Source organism: Anas platyrhynchos, chromosome 27 (assembly GCF_047663525.1).
Source record: "Anas platyrhynchos isolate ZD024472 breed Pekin duck chromosome 27, IASCAAS_PekinDuck_T2T, whole genome shotgun sequence".
Taxonomy (NCBI): domain Eukaryota; kingdom Metazoa; phylum Chordata; class Aves; order Anseriformes; family Anatidae; genus Anas; species Anas platyrhynchos.
In genome coordinates, this window is record NC_092613.1 from 8,203,994 (window position 1) to 8,221,115 (window position 17,122).

General features: G+C 46.9%; 1 protein-coding gene and 1 long non-coding RNA gene across 6 annotated transcripts in view; both read left to right on the forward strand.

Annotated features, from left to right (window-relative positions):
- Positions 1-17,122, forward strand: part of PLXNA2 (plexin A2) — a 412,814-nt gene that overhangs the window by 235,979 nt on the left and 159,713 nt on the right. The window lies entirely within an intron of this gene.
- Positions 4,184-15,777, forward strand: LOC110352248 (uncharacterized). The gene is made up of 2 exons (XR_002400913.4): positions 4,184-4,308; positions 15,529-15,777. It is a non-coding gene; the product is annotated as an uncharacterized lncRNA (long non-coding RNA).

The following is a 17,122-nucleotide window of genomic DNA, read 5'->3' on the forward strand; positions in this document are numbered from 1 at the left end:
TCTGACAGTTTGCTACTGGAAGCAGGGCCAGAAGAGACTCAGAAGCAGATCAGATGGGTGATAACTGTGTCATTTATGGGACTCCTTCTTATGTTACAGAAAAATAATTGCAGCAGCTAGCATAAAATAATGAGACGTGTTTGTGCTGCGTATTGTTTTCTCTTACTTACGGCACCTGACACACAGTGCCGGCACCGGACAGCAAAACATGATGGAAAGAGTCATTCGTTATAGGGTGTAAGTGAGAAATAGTGATTAGAAGGTAACAGTGAGTAGTGAATAGAAGGCAATGGTCAGGCGCCTGGCAGTTCATGGGAGCACAGCAGCTGCAGGCTCAGAGTCCTCAGAACCATCCAAAGGAAAACAGCACTGAAAGCCCCGGGGGTGCTGAGGTCAGGCTGCCCTACAACACGGCGTGCCTGGGAATAATCCCAAGCAACTACACGCTGTTAGCAGTGCGGGGAAGGTGTCTTTCTTTAGGACAAGGTTTTTTTACTATGGGGATTTTTCTGCTGTCTTCTTAACAGCTATGGCCAGACTGAGGAATACAGCCAGGAACCGTCTGCCTAGCAAATTCCTAAATAGCACTGTAGGTTCGTCCTGGGAAGAAAAGCTCTGCTGGTGATGGTGAGGCTCGGGACAAGGCAGCGGTTTTGATCCCGAAACGATCCAGGGAACCCAGCAGGGACAGGCAAGGGAGCTGGGAGCCCTTCTGGCCCGACAGAGCCCATCCCAAGCAACTGATCCACAGGGTAAGAAGGATTATCTGGAGTCACGGCGCGTTCCTGCAGCCCCGTGTTGCCTTCTGTGTCTCTCCAGTTAATTAGTTATGCTCTTCTTCCAGTTAATTAGCTCAAAGAAAAACAGCCCTTTGTACTTAGCCTTATAAATTACAGACTTTTACTGTCTTATATTTTATACGAGATGACACTTTCTGCATTTTCTTAGCAGGGTCACATTTACAATTCTTAAAGATTTGGGAGGAATCTCGCTTAGCCGTGCTGCAGAGCATGGTTGTGGGGAAAGGCATTTCAAAGTTACCTTGATAACTTTATAAAAAAATCACCAGAGCAATGGAGAGAAAAATTTGTGAGGATCAAAGAAAATGAACTCTGTTAAAAAAAAAGACTAAGTAATGAAGTTACTGAAAAAAAATACATGAAAGTGGCAAAAAGAACTTCAGATGTTCATAAGATACCATCTGCAAAAGACTAGCTAGTGTGCAATTAGCAGGTTGTAGGCTGACAGCAGGTTGCTGCAGTCATTTTAAGGTTGCGAGCTCATGGGAAAGGCTCAGACTCATCTACTAAAATAAAAGGACTTGCTGGCGTTTACCCCCATGCTGGGCAAGGAGGAGGCACGGAGCTGAATCAGGAACACAGCGCATCGCCTCGGCTTGGGGAGGTACGGCTCAGCCACCAGAAGGAGCAAAGAACCGAGCTCTGCCTGTGCCCCATGTGCTGTCCCCATCCCACAACAAAGATCACGGCCGGGACGTTTTTCTCGTGCTCTGCTGCAGCATCGTGCCAGGGCCCGGCACCGACACCTGCAGCGTTCCCAACGTGTCACTGTCAGCGGAGGGATGAGCAGGACAGCAGCCTTTTGCAAACTTGTCCAAGTTTCTGGGTGAATTTTTTTTCCCCAGCACTCCAGCCAGAAGCAATGTTACGGCAGACATCTCTCTGAACGGTGTTGGTTGTTAGAGAAAATCGTTGGTGTGCTTTATCATCTCTTTGGGCCTTTCAGACTCATTCTGGGGACCGGACATTGATTTCCTCACGGCATTCAGGGTGCATTTCTTAAGCACGCCGTATCCTTCATAAAGGTAGTTGTGTGATATTGAGATATGAAGTTTGGGCTTCTGCTCTCAGTCCCCAGGCCCAAGCCATGCCACGGCAAATAAATCTGGGGGCCGAACTGCGAGCGGAGCCATCTGTCACCCTCGCCCTGCCTCCACGGGCAGGCAGCCTTGCACCGGGGTTAACTGAGAATGGGAAAAATCTCCCCAAGAGAGGGCTGGCAGAGCTGCGATGTGTCTTATTGATTGATCCGCACAGCAGAAGTGAAGGAATATAAAGAAAGAGTTTAGATAATATAAAGGTAGACATTTTCAATACCAACTTAGGGTCACGAGAAATTCTATAATCATAACTTAACTCATCCGCTTCCCTTAGGTCTTGCAGCACCGGATAATAAATGACAAATCAGTCAGAAAGCTCGGTGGCAAGCAGGACAATATTTTGAAAGCTGTGCCCTTGGAATACTGTCAAAAAAAGGAAAACCAATGCATCATGAAATACATTTATCTATCTCTAGACGATGTGCTCCATCCTCAATTGTTAGGAGAAGAGAAAAGCTGGGGTTTGCCATGAAAAATTCCCAGAGCAGCCGATCTCACCTTGATGTCTTCTGTGGGTATGGCTGCATAAATCCAAGCACTCGTGGTTAGTGCTCGGCTGCAGCAGCAACATACATCGAGAGATTAGATCAGAGAGACGGCGAGGGAGAGGGAGAGGGAGAAGGAAGGGGGAAAAAAAAGATTCAAAAGCAATCAAGATCTTAATCCCACCAGTGGAAAGCTGAGAGAGTTTTCAAACAACCACTGAGTGTTATGAGCAGTGGGCACGTTTCTGATGCTGCCAGTGTGGGGTGAGCTCGTGTGCCAGCTTCCAGGGCTGGGGATGGGGCAAGAGCCCTCAGCGGCTGCTCCCAGATTACAGCACACAGCTCAGGGTGAAGTCCTGGTGTTTGGGGATCGGGAAAGAATAATATTTCAAAAGAACTAATTTTCCTAGAAATGTGCCTGAAAGTTTAATCAAGCAAAACCCTTCTCCTCTCCCATCTTGGACTGTGAACCAGATTGGGCATCGGTCCCTGGCAGGGCGATAATAATGATCTGGCAGCGATCCCATGGGCAGTTTTTATATTGTAGCCTGTCCCTTAATTATTTTGCAGGTTCACCCACAGACACGTCTTTCACCTCCAGCTAACCCCCCCAGGATGCCCCATCTGCTGAGGCTTTTGGGGTGCTCCTCCCAGCAGTGCTGGGAGCGGGGCAGTGCTCAGCGGTGCAGGAGCAGACTTTGCTCCAGCCCTTTTGTCATTCAACACCAAAATTCTGGAACCAGATAAAAATTTCGCCCTGGGATTTTTGGAAGGGAGCCTAACCTCCAAAATCCACATGGTTCCATTGTGCCTAATTACAACCTGTCTAAAATTCTAATGGATCCCAGCAGCACAATATTAATAGTAGAGAATTATTGCATTGTACGTTCTTTACAGTTAATCTAGTTGTCTAGGTTATTGGACAAAAAGGTTCAATAATAGGAAAACAGCCTGCTGTTGGGTTGAATTTTGCTGGATTATAGATTGAGTTTTTAAGTTTAATGCAATGAGACGGTTGCATAGTACAAAGTGTATTTTAAGTATCTATTTATTAAAGCTGATTTGCACTAGAAGTTGTGTTCAAAAGTACACCTGACAGCTAAATGAATAGCAAATTATTTCACAGCAATCTGTGCTATTTTCTGTTGTTTCTGTGCAGCTAGCTCCTGCATGCATTGCAGGTTAAAAGAATTTTCAACCTTCTATTTAATACAATAAAGTTTGTCAGATGTTGTTATTAGTTTTGCCGAGTGCCATATCCGAGTGTAATATATGCGTAAAAGCCTCGCTGACTCCTTGAGCAGTCTAAGTCTGGTGCAAACAGGCTGCAGCAGCAAGGAGAGACCGAGCAAGGTGGTTTTTATTTAATCTGGCTCAATCAGCACATAATGATAGGCATGCGAATTGCTGGCAAATCCAGTATTACTCCCAAATCCAACATTATTCCCATTCACCAAGGACAACTCTGGACATTTTCTCTGCAGAGGGGGAGCAGGGGCTGGGTGTTGCATCCAGCAGGATGCTCTGTGCAGGACGGGGCTCTGAGCACTGCAGTGGGCATTGTCCATGGAATAACAACCACGTTGCAATGGCACCAACAGCCTGAGCACCCCAGGGAAGGGATAACCCCATATGCTTGCCAAGGAAAGAGCTAAGGAAATGCAGCTGGGGCAGCTCCCCAGGTGTGTGCCCTCAGCAGTGAGCCCAGCTGGGAAGGGTCCCCTCGTCCTGCAGGGAGCCCCCCTGCCAGCAGCGCTATAAAGGCCAGGCCATGCCCCCAGCTCTGTTTGGGGGTTCCTGCTGAGTTTCTGAATGAGATGATGCTGCTGCATGGAGAAATTATATTGAAAGAAGAAAGGGAGACTTGCTTGAGGCTTTCTGAAGAGCAGGTTGTGGCAGCATGCCTCCTTCAACTGAAAGCAGGTATGAGAAGCAATGGGGGGACCTGTGCAGGTCCCTGCCCTGGGGATTTGCTACCTGGAGCCTTCCCCAGTGCAATGTGCCCTGCTGCCTTCCTGCTCTGAGGGCCCCTAATCAATACTAAGGCATCATTCAGGCTTTGCTTAACATTGGAAGTGCTGAGAAGTGGCTGAAAAGGGAAGGAGGGAGGAAGCCCCTGGGGATTTTTATGTGCCATGGGTGGGAAGGCTGGTCCCAAGTTTGACCTGATTTATTTAACTTTCTGGGAATAATAATAATTTTTCTTTGAGCTGACTGTCTGCATGTCAAAGTTTCAGCTCAATTTGAAATGGTTGAAAGATGAATCCCAGAGGAGAAATAATGCTGGTTGTATCTGGGCGTGCTGGCAGTCTCTAACCGGAGCATTGCTCTCCACCTTAATGCACAGCAGCAAAAATTATAGGCTGGTATCAAGGTCTGTGTTTCGTGTGTTTATGGACTGTTTGCATTGCTGTCCAAGCAAAAGGAGAAGAGTGTTTGGCTGTTTTTTTTTTGTTGTTAGTCTTTCTAGGCTTGCAATGAAAGGGTTTTAATCTGGAACTACCGAGATACTTGCAGGCAAGTTTTGATGACAGTATAACTACTTCGGAGGGAAAAATTTGTACAGTAGCAATTCCCAGAGCAACAGCAGCAAATAAAAGAGAAGGGATAACTATTTAGCTCTCCCTACCTGCATCTGTGTGTTGTGTGTGTGGAAGGGAGAGCTTCCCGAATGCACTAGGAAAGTAATTGAACTCAGGGCTCATTATTAAAAAGGAGTTACAGAAATGTTTCTGACTTTGGGATTATCTGTCCAGCCTCCTTGCGGCATTATGTAAAGCTCGAGGCTTGGAGGGAACAAAATCATCTGCAGGAGCACAGACATGCCTCTGTCTCTGGATAACAGCAAATTGGTGGCTCCGAGGGGCAGATGTGTGACAGCACCTTGTGTGCTCTGCAGCAGGGCCCGTGGTGAGGGGACATCGCTCAAAGGAAGCGATGCAGATGAGAAAAGAATCCCTCTGGTTAGTGAAGTTATTCCAGCAAGTGGCTATATAAATGTCTTTATATTGTTATTTCTGATATTAGTTTGTTGTTCCTCCATGAAAGCTGATTTATTTGAAATGTTATTACTCGAAACACCCTAATCTTTTTGTAATAATTCATATACTGGAGATTACAGTTTTGGAAGGCAGCCCAGCTCTGGCTGGAATCCTATTTATGGATTAAAGGATTTGAACAGCATTGCAAGCTAGATCTCCGAATAGCAGGATAATGTAAACCTGGTTCCATATAAAATGCTTTACCTCTGCAATAGTAACCCCATTAAAGGCAGATTGTGGGAGGACGTTGGACAAGAGGACTTTCATTACAGTCAGCCGGGATATCTTGCACCCCAAAGAGCAAGGATTTTCCAAGCGGGGTCTTCCCCTTGCTCAGATGTCCCGAGCTGGGTTTTGTGTCTCCTTTCTTCTGGAAGCCACCAAGCCAACTAATTACAGGGTCTTTGTGGTGGGTTCGAACAGACTGGCTGATGGCAGCACCATTGTTCCTGCTGGGAACTGAGACACCACAAAAGGCAGATGAAGTGCCCCAGCCGAGTGCTGCTCTCCTGCCCCATTAGGGGAGGGAGGCAGCTGGGAGCTGTAATTTCCATGTAGGCAGCAGCACGAGGGCCCACCCCCAAATTCATTAGGGCTGCTGGAGGGACAATCCAACCCCAGGGAACTGGAAGCCTTTGGGAGTGTTGTTATTAATTTACCATTTAATGTAATAGTGCACGGGGAACCCAGTCGCAGGCTGGAGGACTGTTGTGCTAATAAGTGCTGCACAAAATCCAAACTAGAGGATGGCCAATGGCATAATTTAATTATAAGTATGCTTATAATCTGTGCGAAGATAAGTGCAGAAATAGTCTAGAAAATGACTGTGTGAGCCAACATTAAAATTAATGGTTTCGGGACACAGGCAGGCTAATTGTTTTTGAGCCTTTTTCATACACTGCAGCAAGCAAGTTTTGAGATGAGGTTTGAAGGAAACCACTGAAGTGGCTCGGTGTGTATTTACAGGCAGCTTTTACCATGATAAATGTGTGCTGAAGCATGGCATCCTGAGCCAAAAAGGGAAACAGCAGCTGAACAAGAGGTGGGGAAGGGAGGATGGACTACGAAGAGCTCTGAAAATTGAAGCAACTTGTTTGAGGCACTTAGGGGGGATGAGCTGGTGGGAAAGGGTGAGGCAAGCAAAACCTACTAATGCTCCAAAGGAAGATGAGAATCATGTGGTGGTTGCGATAATTAGGCCACAAGATGATGAAAACCTGGAGAAGGTTAGCTGTGTGCCCCGGGGAAGGCTGAATCTTGGAGATAGTATGCAAAAATCTGCAAGATGTATTGCTGGTGAGGATGTAACACCCCGGAGAGACTCCGCAGTTTAAGCTGATGCCCAGCTTTTTGGTATTATATGTTGCCTATAGAATTTGAGGAAGGCATTTGGGAAGAGTGCTTAGGAGAATATTAAGATCAGTGATGTGTAGGAGCAATGCGAGCGTGCTGTGACCAGCTGCACGGGGCTGGGGGTGTGTCCCTGTGTGGTAGAGAAGAAAAATATGACAGGGATCACCCTTCCCAGGAAATCTCACTTCTATATGGTGCAAATACTAATCTGTAAACATAGTGTGTCAGGCTGTAATAATCACTTAAAGATGGGGTTTGAGGCACGTGTGCTTGTAGGTATCACTTATGGCTGTCCACCCGAGTGTGGTTTAACAGCAGCAGCGTGGGCTCCAGAGCTGGAAATGTTTGCAGCCCCCCTACCTGAACTGCATTGCCCTGGGCAAAAATCATTTTCTGCTCTGGATCTCGGCTTCCTCCTCCATGGAATGGGGTAATATCACGTGCATCCCGAAGGATTTGAGCATTACTTATTATTTCTATAGGGATTTGAAGGTTAATAGCTTTACACAAGCCTAATTAATTGCTATTATTTAGTTTAATATTCTATCCAAGTGCTTTGTCCACAGAAAGCTTGCTCTACCAGCCTCTGTGCAGAGTTTGAAGCAGCTTGGTGCATCTGCAGTGTGGAAGTGTGAATCCACAAACAGACTGTCACCATAGCTGTGTGTCACTGCATGTGTGGTGTGTGCTCAGGGTGTTCTGATGCAGGTAGTGGTAGAGCAGCTCATCACTGGAGACAAACTCAGGTGGGACAACAAAATAAATGAGAACAAACACTTCCTCCTATGATGGGCATTGCCTTAACTCTGTTGCTGATTATTGCATGGCCTTCTAAGTGAAGGCAGATTGAAAGACTGATAGCTCAAGTAACATTTCATATCTCAACACTGTTTTCAGAGAGCCCTGATGCTGCCGCTGTCCTGTTGGTACCGCTGGGCAGGATGAAGGAGGCCACTGTCAGAACAGGAACCATGGGCCAGTCCTGATTAAAGAAAACGTGATGTTAAACAAAAAAGATAAAAGCTTTAATGTTAGTGCTTTAAAAAAAAAAAACTCAAAGGATGCTGTAATGCAGTGTCATTTGAGTGGCCGTGTGGCATGTCTGAGAAGAAAGATGGATCGCGTACACGGCATGCCTGACAGTAGGACTAATAGCTATTGGATGGGGTGTTAAGTATATCATAAAATCAGTGTTAGCCACAGTCAAGATGATGCATTCAAACTGTGCTTTGCCTTCCTGCTCTGAGCCCGCAGGCAGCAGCGATGGGGACTGAGGAGGAGCCCCCCCAGCTGCTGCCCTGCAGTGCTGGTGGGGTGCTGGCACGTGGGGCTGTGGGGAGGCAGGGCTCGCTCTGACGGCACTACCTAAACCTGGCAGCACCTCCTGAACACCCAGCTCCCTCTGGCATGAAAGCAGTGTGTTTCCTGCAAGTGCTCTGAGTCTGAGATGAGGCCTTCAGAAGCCAGAAGGGAGCAGAGCCCATCCTGGGCTGTCCTGGTCACTGCTCCATGATGACTGCTGCTCTTTGCTGGAGGCAGTTCTGATTTACCTGTTTTCGGCTCCTTCCCTTTTTTAAGGGCCTGTGTTCAGCAGACTCAGGATTTGCCTGTTTTTGAAGGCTGCTGTGCAAATGGCAACTGCAAAGGGCCCAGATGTGCTCACACTGGAACCAGGGGGAAATTTCCAGGTGCCGGCACCCTCTGGATCTGGTAGTGACTCTTTTCCTATGCAAAAGTCTTGCTGTGAGAGAGCACTTTAAAAGAAAAGGTTTAGGTTTAAAAGGTTTAAAATAAAGGTTTCATGACAGAGTTAGATGTCTGTCTTCAGCTGGAGAGATGTCATGTTCCTAAAATGTGTCTTGTTGAAATCCAGACTATGTGAGGCGATGTTTCTCTCCCCAAGGCTTCTGATCACTGCTGGGTAAAACAAACTTTATTTTATTCTGAGAAGAGGTAATTGAGCAGGAACAATTAACTGAGAGTTATCCCCACTGGGAAGCAGTGCTCGGAGCAGCACCTCCCAGCCCTTCCCACCCCTGGCTCCAAACTGGGGGAGGTGAGGGCAGTGCTGGTACCGAGCTCCTGCTCTACAAATACAACACGTGTAGGTACAGAGCTGAGCATCCTGAACCCCCTCGTAGGGCAAGGATGTGGGCGTAAAAAGCACGGTGCTTCCATGCAGGGAAGTCAGTGGAGACAAACAACTTGTGCAAAACTACCAGGTGCTCCTGCAAATGGCCCCAAATCCCAAGCCCTGCGTTCTCCCATTTGCAGAAGGCTGACATCATGGTTAGCTGTGGTCCCACGGGAGGAAGCTGGACGAGCTTCTGGAGGTCATGGAGCTGGAGCTGGGCTTCGTGCAGCTGCTGCTGTTCTCTGCAGGCAGTGGTGTGGCCTGGTGGCCAAGCTGTGGGTTAGGCAACACAATTGGGGATTTATCCCAATGTTCATTTGGCAGAAAGATCTCAGTTACGTGGTGGCTAGCCCCGGGGGTTCGTCCGTGTTCCTTTACTGGAGCCAGCACACCCCCGTGGAGTCCCTGGGATTTTCTGGGGGTTTTGTTGCAGGCACTTGGATGCTGCATTGCTCTGACAGATGACAGGAATTTTAAAATACAAGGCAATGAGGGATGCTGTCTTTTCCCAAACTGTCACATGAGCTCCAGCAAGTGCTAAAGCTGATGGAAGATGCTGAAACCCTGGCTGCAGGTCTCTGGACCAGTTCTCCAGCCCATTCCCTCCCCTTGCCAGCCACTGCTGCTACCCAGCACGCCCGAAGCAGCTCTCCCGGCTGCGGCCACCTCCTGCTGCAGAGCTGGCTTAGCTCCGTGGCACAGGGGAGGTGATTACAAAAGCTACCGAGGGCTTCCAGCAGCACAATTTCCTCAAAATAGCTTTTTGTCTTTTGTAAAAAGTGTCCCTGCAATTCACCAGTGGCTGTGGAAGAGGCCAGGAGCACGTCTGTGTCCATCCCTGGCCAGCAGCAGGACCTGCTGAGGCTGGTGCAGCCTCCCTGGCATCACTGCAGCTCTTCCTGCTGCACGCTGGTACCAGAAAGAAGGGAAAAGAAGGGAATACCTGGAGCTTAGATACCAGAATTACATTGTAACTTCAAAATTCTACCTGGCTCTATAAATTTTTTATGGTAAGTCAATTAAAAGCCCAGTTATGGGAGCTTTGGAAAGGAGACATAAATATTTAATATTTATTAAAATATTCATCTGTTACATGTTTTTAATCTTGAATAAATATTTTTGGATAATCAGTTGTATTTTTGTTATGCTAAAAGTTTGCATTGTAAATCCAACCACGACTGATTTAAAAAAAAATGTGCAATGTATTAATTATATAAGAGCACATATGCCACTCAGGACCTGGAAGAGATACAGATGCATGTTTTCCATAATAAGTTATCAAGGTAATTTGCTTATTGAAACTAAATGAAGGCTTTGATTCATGTAATTCCAGCAAGATCTCTACGTAGAGACAACTTCCACGTTTCTCCCCCAGTTCTTCCTTTCGAATAAATAAGAGATGGGAAGGAATGGTCCTTCCCTGAGGGCTGGGGGTGCCTGAGGTCTGGTGGTGGTAGTGAGAAGCTCTCAAGGTTTATTTTGTTGATATATGTGGTATTAACTGCAATAATGTGCTTATTGGTCATATCTCAGGTTGGGATGTGGCCGCTGTTTGCCAAACCCTGTGCACAAGGCAGGGCTCGCTGGGGCTGGTGCCTGGTGCTTGTGGCACAGCATGAAAGTTCTCACTCCAACCTTTTTTTCTTTGCTGAGAGGAGTATTAATGGCAAAGTAATTTACCAACCTTGTTTTCAGGGTTTCTAAGACCATTTCTAGTGCTTTTTGGACTCCTGCGTTCTCTGAATGAATCGCAGTAGCACAAAGTTTCAAAGCAAATGGTGCTCGGTGCACATTTTTCTTAATGAGCTCGGATGCAAGCAGCAGCCCTTGCTGACCCTGCCTTCTGTGCCCTGATTTACACGCAGCTTCGTACTGTCGCTGAAGCTTAAGGATCCCTTAAGTCTCTTCTTTCCCCTTTGCAAGACAAATAAAAGGCTGTTAGTGCAAATTAGAATGGAAGTCAGAGCTGCTGAAAATACCAAAACCAAAACAAACAAAGGAAAAATGCAAGGATTGTTTGGGGCTTTTTGCTGCTATTCTCAGTAGAAGGATTACTGTTGATTTTTATGAAAAGTTCATCCTGGAGGCAGTAGGCAGTTGCATTACTTTAGCAAGATTGAGCTGTTTAAAATTTCAGGGTTGTCCGCCAAAAAAATAATAATAGGAAGTTGTATAGAGAGGAATGTGCTGACAGCAGTAATGTTTGGGTAATAATTCATGTGTTGTAGATGATGCTCTGGAAAGCTGCCCGGCTGGCTAATGCAGATTGGGGATGCTCGTGTGCTGATGGCTGTACAATTGATTGGCATTTCTGCTCCATCATGAAATCCGTTTGCAAATGAAATGGAGATGGTTTGGGGAGGCAGGGGTGGGCAGACCTCGCACAGCAGCGCTGGCTGTGGCTGCGGAGCTCAGGCTGTGTTACAGCCTTGGTTCAGCTTCAGGCCCAGGCCATCCAGCAGCACAAAAAGGCAGAAATTCCTCATTTTTCCCACCGATGTAACCTTGCTTGAGCCTCTCCACAAGCCCCAAAATGGGGATGTCTCTTTTTAACAGCTTCTGAATTGCTCTAAACCCGAACAAGGGGACCAAATGCCAGGCGGGGGATCTGTTGGTGATGTATTTACAATTTCCTCATAGATCCTCCCTTTAGAAGGGGTTGAAGTGACAAATAGCTGTGGTTGTTTTGGCTCTGTGAACACTTCAAAGTCCCCATCAGCACACACAGCTCACTAAAATGCAAATTGCACACCACTGGCAACTTTATTGCACATGAAAAACAAATTTCATTTAGCTCATAAGTTATCAGGGAAAACAATTGTCTGTTCCCACTGCTGAGCAGAACCGAAAGAGGAGACAGCACTGTCCTTGAGAGACCTGGATGCCAGCCATGCTGTGCAAGAGGCGATTGGGCACCACCAGCATTGCTTGGAGCATCTTCATTAATTATTAAAAATAAGCAACACCTGAGGAATAACCAAGTATGCTTGATGAGATGAGTGCTTTGCTCTGTGTTGTCATTATCCCTGTTCAATCTCAGCTGCTGCTGAGTGTGCACAAGCCACTGGTCCTCTAGGATTTAAAACCAGGCACGGGCTGGGTTGAGCAGGACCCTGCTGCACCTTGTGCAGGGAGCTGGGAGCTGGCTGGACATGCAGCCAGGCATCTCCCTGAGTGCTGCTCCCCAGCTGCTGCTGCAGTCTGAGCTGTGCGACAAGGGCTCAGAGGGATCTTGCTGACTTCACCTCCTGCCCTGTCTTTAGGTGTTAACACCCCAGCTTGGTGCAGAAACTCAGGAATCTCAACCCCCTGATTATTTTTCTCAGTTGTGTCTCCAAATAGTTGCAAGATCTGGTGCACCTCCAAAAGCCGAAATTACCCCTGCAAATCTCTCCTCCAGAGTCAGAATAACTTTAGTGTCATTTAGTGGTTTCTAGGAATTACTGGCACAAAAAGTATTAAGGCCTTTAAAACCTGACTGAGGCCTCAAGTTAAGCCCCCAGAAATAACAAAATTTAGGGGAAAAAAAACACGCAGTAAAGCTGCAGGAAAGGATTAAGAAGGCGGGGAAAAAAAGCCAACGGGGACAAGTAATTCTGGCTGTGTGTGATGGGGTGATATAATGCTCGTGCTATCGATGGAGCTGGGGACTCCTTCCAGGTTTATACGCAACCACTTCTTTCTTTTTAAAGCTGTAGTCGTTCTCCCATATTTTTGTAGCATACTGACATCATTTAAGAAGGAACTAAATTTTAAGAGCAAAGATTTTGATCTATTTCCCAGTAGTATTCAGAACCTGAAAGTGTTCTGCTGCCTCTGAAGCTCTCACCAGGAAAACAGAGAGCACTCAAAATCCAAAACCCAGGGCCACGGTGAGGGCAGCTGTAGAGACCCAGCCTGAGTGTGACCTGGCCAAAACCCCCCAAAACCCAAGGAAGCATTTTGGGGCTCTGGCTCTTGCTCCCTGTCCTGTCTGGAGAGGTTTGTGCATTTCAGGAGCTGTGGTGGCAGCGGACGCCTCTGCCCAGGGCACCGCCACCTGTTCCACCTCGCCTGAATCTGAGAGCGTTCCCGTGTCAGATCCTATTAACAGGGTTATAAATTCTTCTGGCAGGAGTCTGCATTTTAGGATTGATGAGTGTGATCAGCAAGCTATTCAAATAAGTATGCGTATTATTAAAGCCCTGCTAGGAGCAGGATGACATGCAGAGAAACTAATGCAAAGCAATTTCTCCTTCATTTCTGAGTCTTACCCAGTTTTAATGGTGGATAATAACATTAGTTTTTAATTGTTTCTTTGGGTAGATTGACTGCTTTTGTTTGCATTTGCATGTTTCCACAACTTGGGATTTGTATGGCTTGTGTGGGAAGTGGATGCGTGTGTCTGTGCGTATGTCAAGCTAGCCAAAGGCATTTGAAAGACAGCCAGGGCCAGGACCAGAAAACTAAAATGGGAAAAAAAAAAATCAAGTAGCTTTCCAATTATCTACATTTTTATGAGCGTGAATGTAATATAATTCCCACCTACTGGGACAATTCCGGAGCTGTTTGTTCAATATTTATCTGGTTCCAAGTCAGACAAAGCCCCCAGATCTCCAGGCGATGTGAGTCACCATGGGTCTGGCCACTTCGGTGCTGTTGGTGACTTGCAGTAGCTGAGACTTCACCCAATCTGCCCAGCAGTTCCAAGACACCAGGTGCGCTGCATGTGTGTCCTAATGCTGGAGAAGGATTTGGCTCATGCTTCTGTAAACCAACAAAGAAATCCGATGAGTGTTGGGCAGGCCACGCAGCAGCCCCCTGGGTCTGGCTCGGCTGCAGGAGTGCAGCCCCAGGCGGTGCCAGCCCATGGCCATCCTGCCTGGGCTCCTGTGAGCAGCTCTGAATGCTTCCAGCTGCCGGGCTGAGCAGGGCACCCATATCAGGAAGGTGTTTTATGAACAACCAGCCCAGGGGCACCCTCCTCCAGTGCAAACGGGTCACATCTGGTGACTGTAACACAGAGGTGCCCTGGGGAGGTGTTTTCTTTCAGCAGAAGTCTCTCTAGGTATGTCAAGTACATGTCTTTGTTTTGTTTCAGTCTTTTAAATTGATATACTCCCACTCCCTGAATGGCTTAAGGTGTTTTTGTATAATTACAGTAATAAAACCCTCTGACCAGCAGTAATTAGCTAGTTACAAAGCAGTCCTCTCAAGTGTCTCATCCCAAAGCCAGGCTTCTGCTGCATGATGGAGAATTTTTGCCTGGCTTTCAGCACAGAAATTAGGAGAAACATGGTATAAAAAATCACTATTTTTTGAGGAAGGCAATTTTTAATGTGGTAATGGCCTGTTTCCTGAAAAAGAGAAAGTTAAAATGGAGACCTGGGGAAGAAAATGCACTACAAAGTGTGAGCAAAACCCTTCGGAGCATCCTAAGGAGGAAGCTCTGGGTTTGACCCTGCCCAGCTGCATGCAGCTCTCACCAGCACAAACCCAGGTGCTCTGATTGCTAATTTAGGCCAAGGGTATTTTAAAATGGGACATCTAAGAGCATGAAGCCCAGTGGCATGGGTTACGGGCGGCTGCTGCTGCTGGAAGGCCACCTTCCAAATGCAGCTCCTTGTAGATGATGAGCACTTTTTATAAAAGTCTTGCCACTTATCTGTGAAACTCCCGCAGATCAAGACCTATGAATTATTAGTGTAATGAGATTAGGCATACATTTAGACTACATGGGCTTAAGTTGCTTCAAATTCTGAAGATGAGATAGGGTCAAGCATGAGAGGGCGATGCAGCAGGTGCTGGCAGCAGGCTGTGAGCGCCTTGTCTTCCCATCCCCGCTGGGTGCATTTCCCATTTCCCTCTCTCCCCAGGATTTGGCCGGGGAACTTGATCTCCAGAATTGGCAAGGAGCGAAAATTGTTCATGGGCACTTGAACTGGAGGAGGAAGGAATAGAGGGGAGAAGGGAGAGAGGGAAATGTGAGACAGAATAGCAGGGATTGGGAGGAGGGATAGGGTGGAAGAGGCGGCGCTGCACGGAGCGAGCGCAAGTGCTCTGGGTGTTCCCTGCTGTGCAGATTTACGTTGTGCAGATTTATGCAACCTCTGAATGTCGATAGCAGCACCTGACTCCCCCCACCTTGTTTTCTTTCTGGAGAAGCTGAGATGAACCCCCTGAGGAGAGCTCTCAGTGCGCAGACAGGAGAGCAGCAGGTTCCTCGTTGCTCACAGCTGCCTGGGGGCTCGCCCCGTGTGGCTCCCAAAGGTGGTGGAAGGATGGAGGGCAGCTCGTGAGATCCTTCATGTCCTGCCTCAAAACTGATTTGTGAAAGAGATGCACCTTCAAAAAAAAGAAATAATAATAACTGAAGACTGCTGTATTGTTAGAGCACCTCTCACCTGACAGTGAGTCTGCTCACTGCCTGGCAAATGGCTTTCCTTTTCTTTCCCGTCTCTGAAATCAGAGTGTTCATGAAGAAAAATAAAAAGGGCTTAAAATATAACAGCCTCTAGGATATTTTGGTGAATGATCATGATGTAAAATTGTGTAGAGATGGATTGGTGAATGGATAGATGGTTATAAAGTTAAAGAAATGTCACAAACTAATTCTAAGTTAATGGCACCTTATAGGTCTTTACTGCCTTCCATCTGAGGATCTCAAGCTGACATCCTGGCACTTATTAATTAGAATCCATTTTACAAGAGAACAAGCTGAGGATGAGAATGGAGAAGCTGCTCTTGGTCCATCGTAAGTCAGATGCTGGTGATGGAGACAGCAATAAAAAACAAGGACGTGGGTTCTCAGCCGCCTGCTTGGAGTGTGTGGAGATGCTGATCAGAAAGGCAGGGGAAATAAATTCTGCAGTAAGGTGAAAACAACTCTCAGGTCAAATAAGATTTATTTTGCTCAGAGTTGAAGTCAACGAGGCTCTCTGAGGGAGAAAGGAGGTAACAAATTTGTGCCATGAAAAAAAAACCCCAATGTGAAAACCTGCATGCAGCATCACCCTGCTGGATTCATTACGGCGTGATGGGCTCTGTAGATGCGCGATGCTCTGTTCATTTATCTGATCTCATACACTAAGCTTCTTTCCATCCTTCATGTTTATTTGTATCTGCTTATGGGTTTAATTAAAAGCAAAACATTTTTAAAGAAAGGAACAGAAATGAGAAGTGATGAAGGTGAGGGGAGAAGTGAGAGCAGAGGAAGGTGGGGAGGGATGCGAGGGGCCTCGCTGGCTCCTGGCTGCGTTTCACTCGGCTTTGAGGAGCCATCAGGTAAAATTAATTTTTAACAATGCAGACTGTACAGACTAATTTCAGTGCTGGGGCCAGGCCGGATCCTTTCTTGATCAGGCTTAACAGGAAAGGATTTAAATTGAGGCTCTTGCACTGAAAAGATAGGGCATTAATCTAAGCCCTTACACAAGTCAGGAACAAAGTTAATTTTTTTAATGATGAAGTAGCTTATCTGCAGGAAGATATCCTCCCACACTGACACACTACCCACCACTGGAAGTATGTGGAAGATGAATAGTCATATTAGGGGAAAATTGCAGGTTGGCCAAAACTGTACTGAGCTTCTGTGTCCTCTTGGGGCTGAGCCCCCTGGAGAGGTGAAACCTTGGCTGGATGAGGACGCCCAGCTTTCCAAGAGGAAAGTGGAAGGATGGTGGCAAAGCTGCAGGAGTCTGACACGTTGGGTGGTGTGCTCACCACAGCCCTGTTCTGATGTGATATCGTGCCACCACGGCGAGATTTGCTCAGGCTGAACAATAATTCATGTGGAGGCAGAGCCAAAAAGATAACGCTCGCTGCTAGCGTTATCTTTGCTCTATCGTAGATGAGCCCTTCCCTGGTGGAGCCTACTCATCTGTTAGCCCTGCTAGAGTCTGGAGGAATTTAAGCTAAATTACCTAAATATTAGGGGTCGCCACTCTAAACATTCCAGTTCTTGGTTTGTTCTTTTTTCCCCAATGAATACAGCTTGGTAAAACAAACAGCTCCGTAATTAAGCACCTGCTTTGTTCAAATGGGGCAACTATTTGATGGTATGGCAAGGATCAAATAGCATGCTTGATTTTAATTTTTTTTAAAAAAGGGGAGGGTGCTGAATAGCCCTTCATCCAGTTAACTGGGCAGTTAACCAGGCTCTGTTCTCTTCTGCCCCGGAGCCATCTCAGTTACCCACTGACTCCGGGTGTCTTCTGTGGCAAACGGGGGC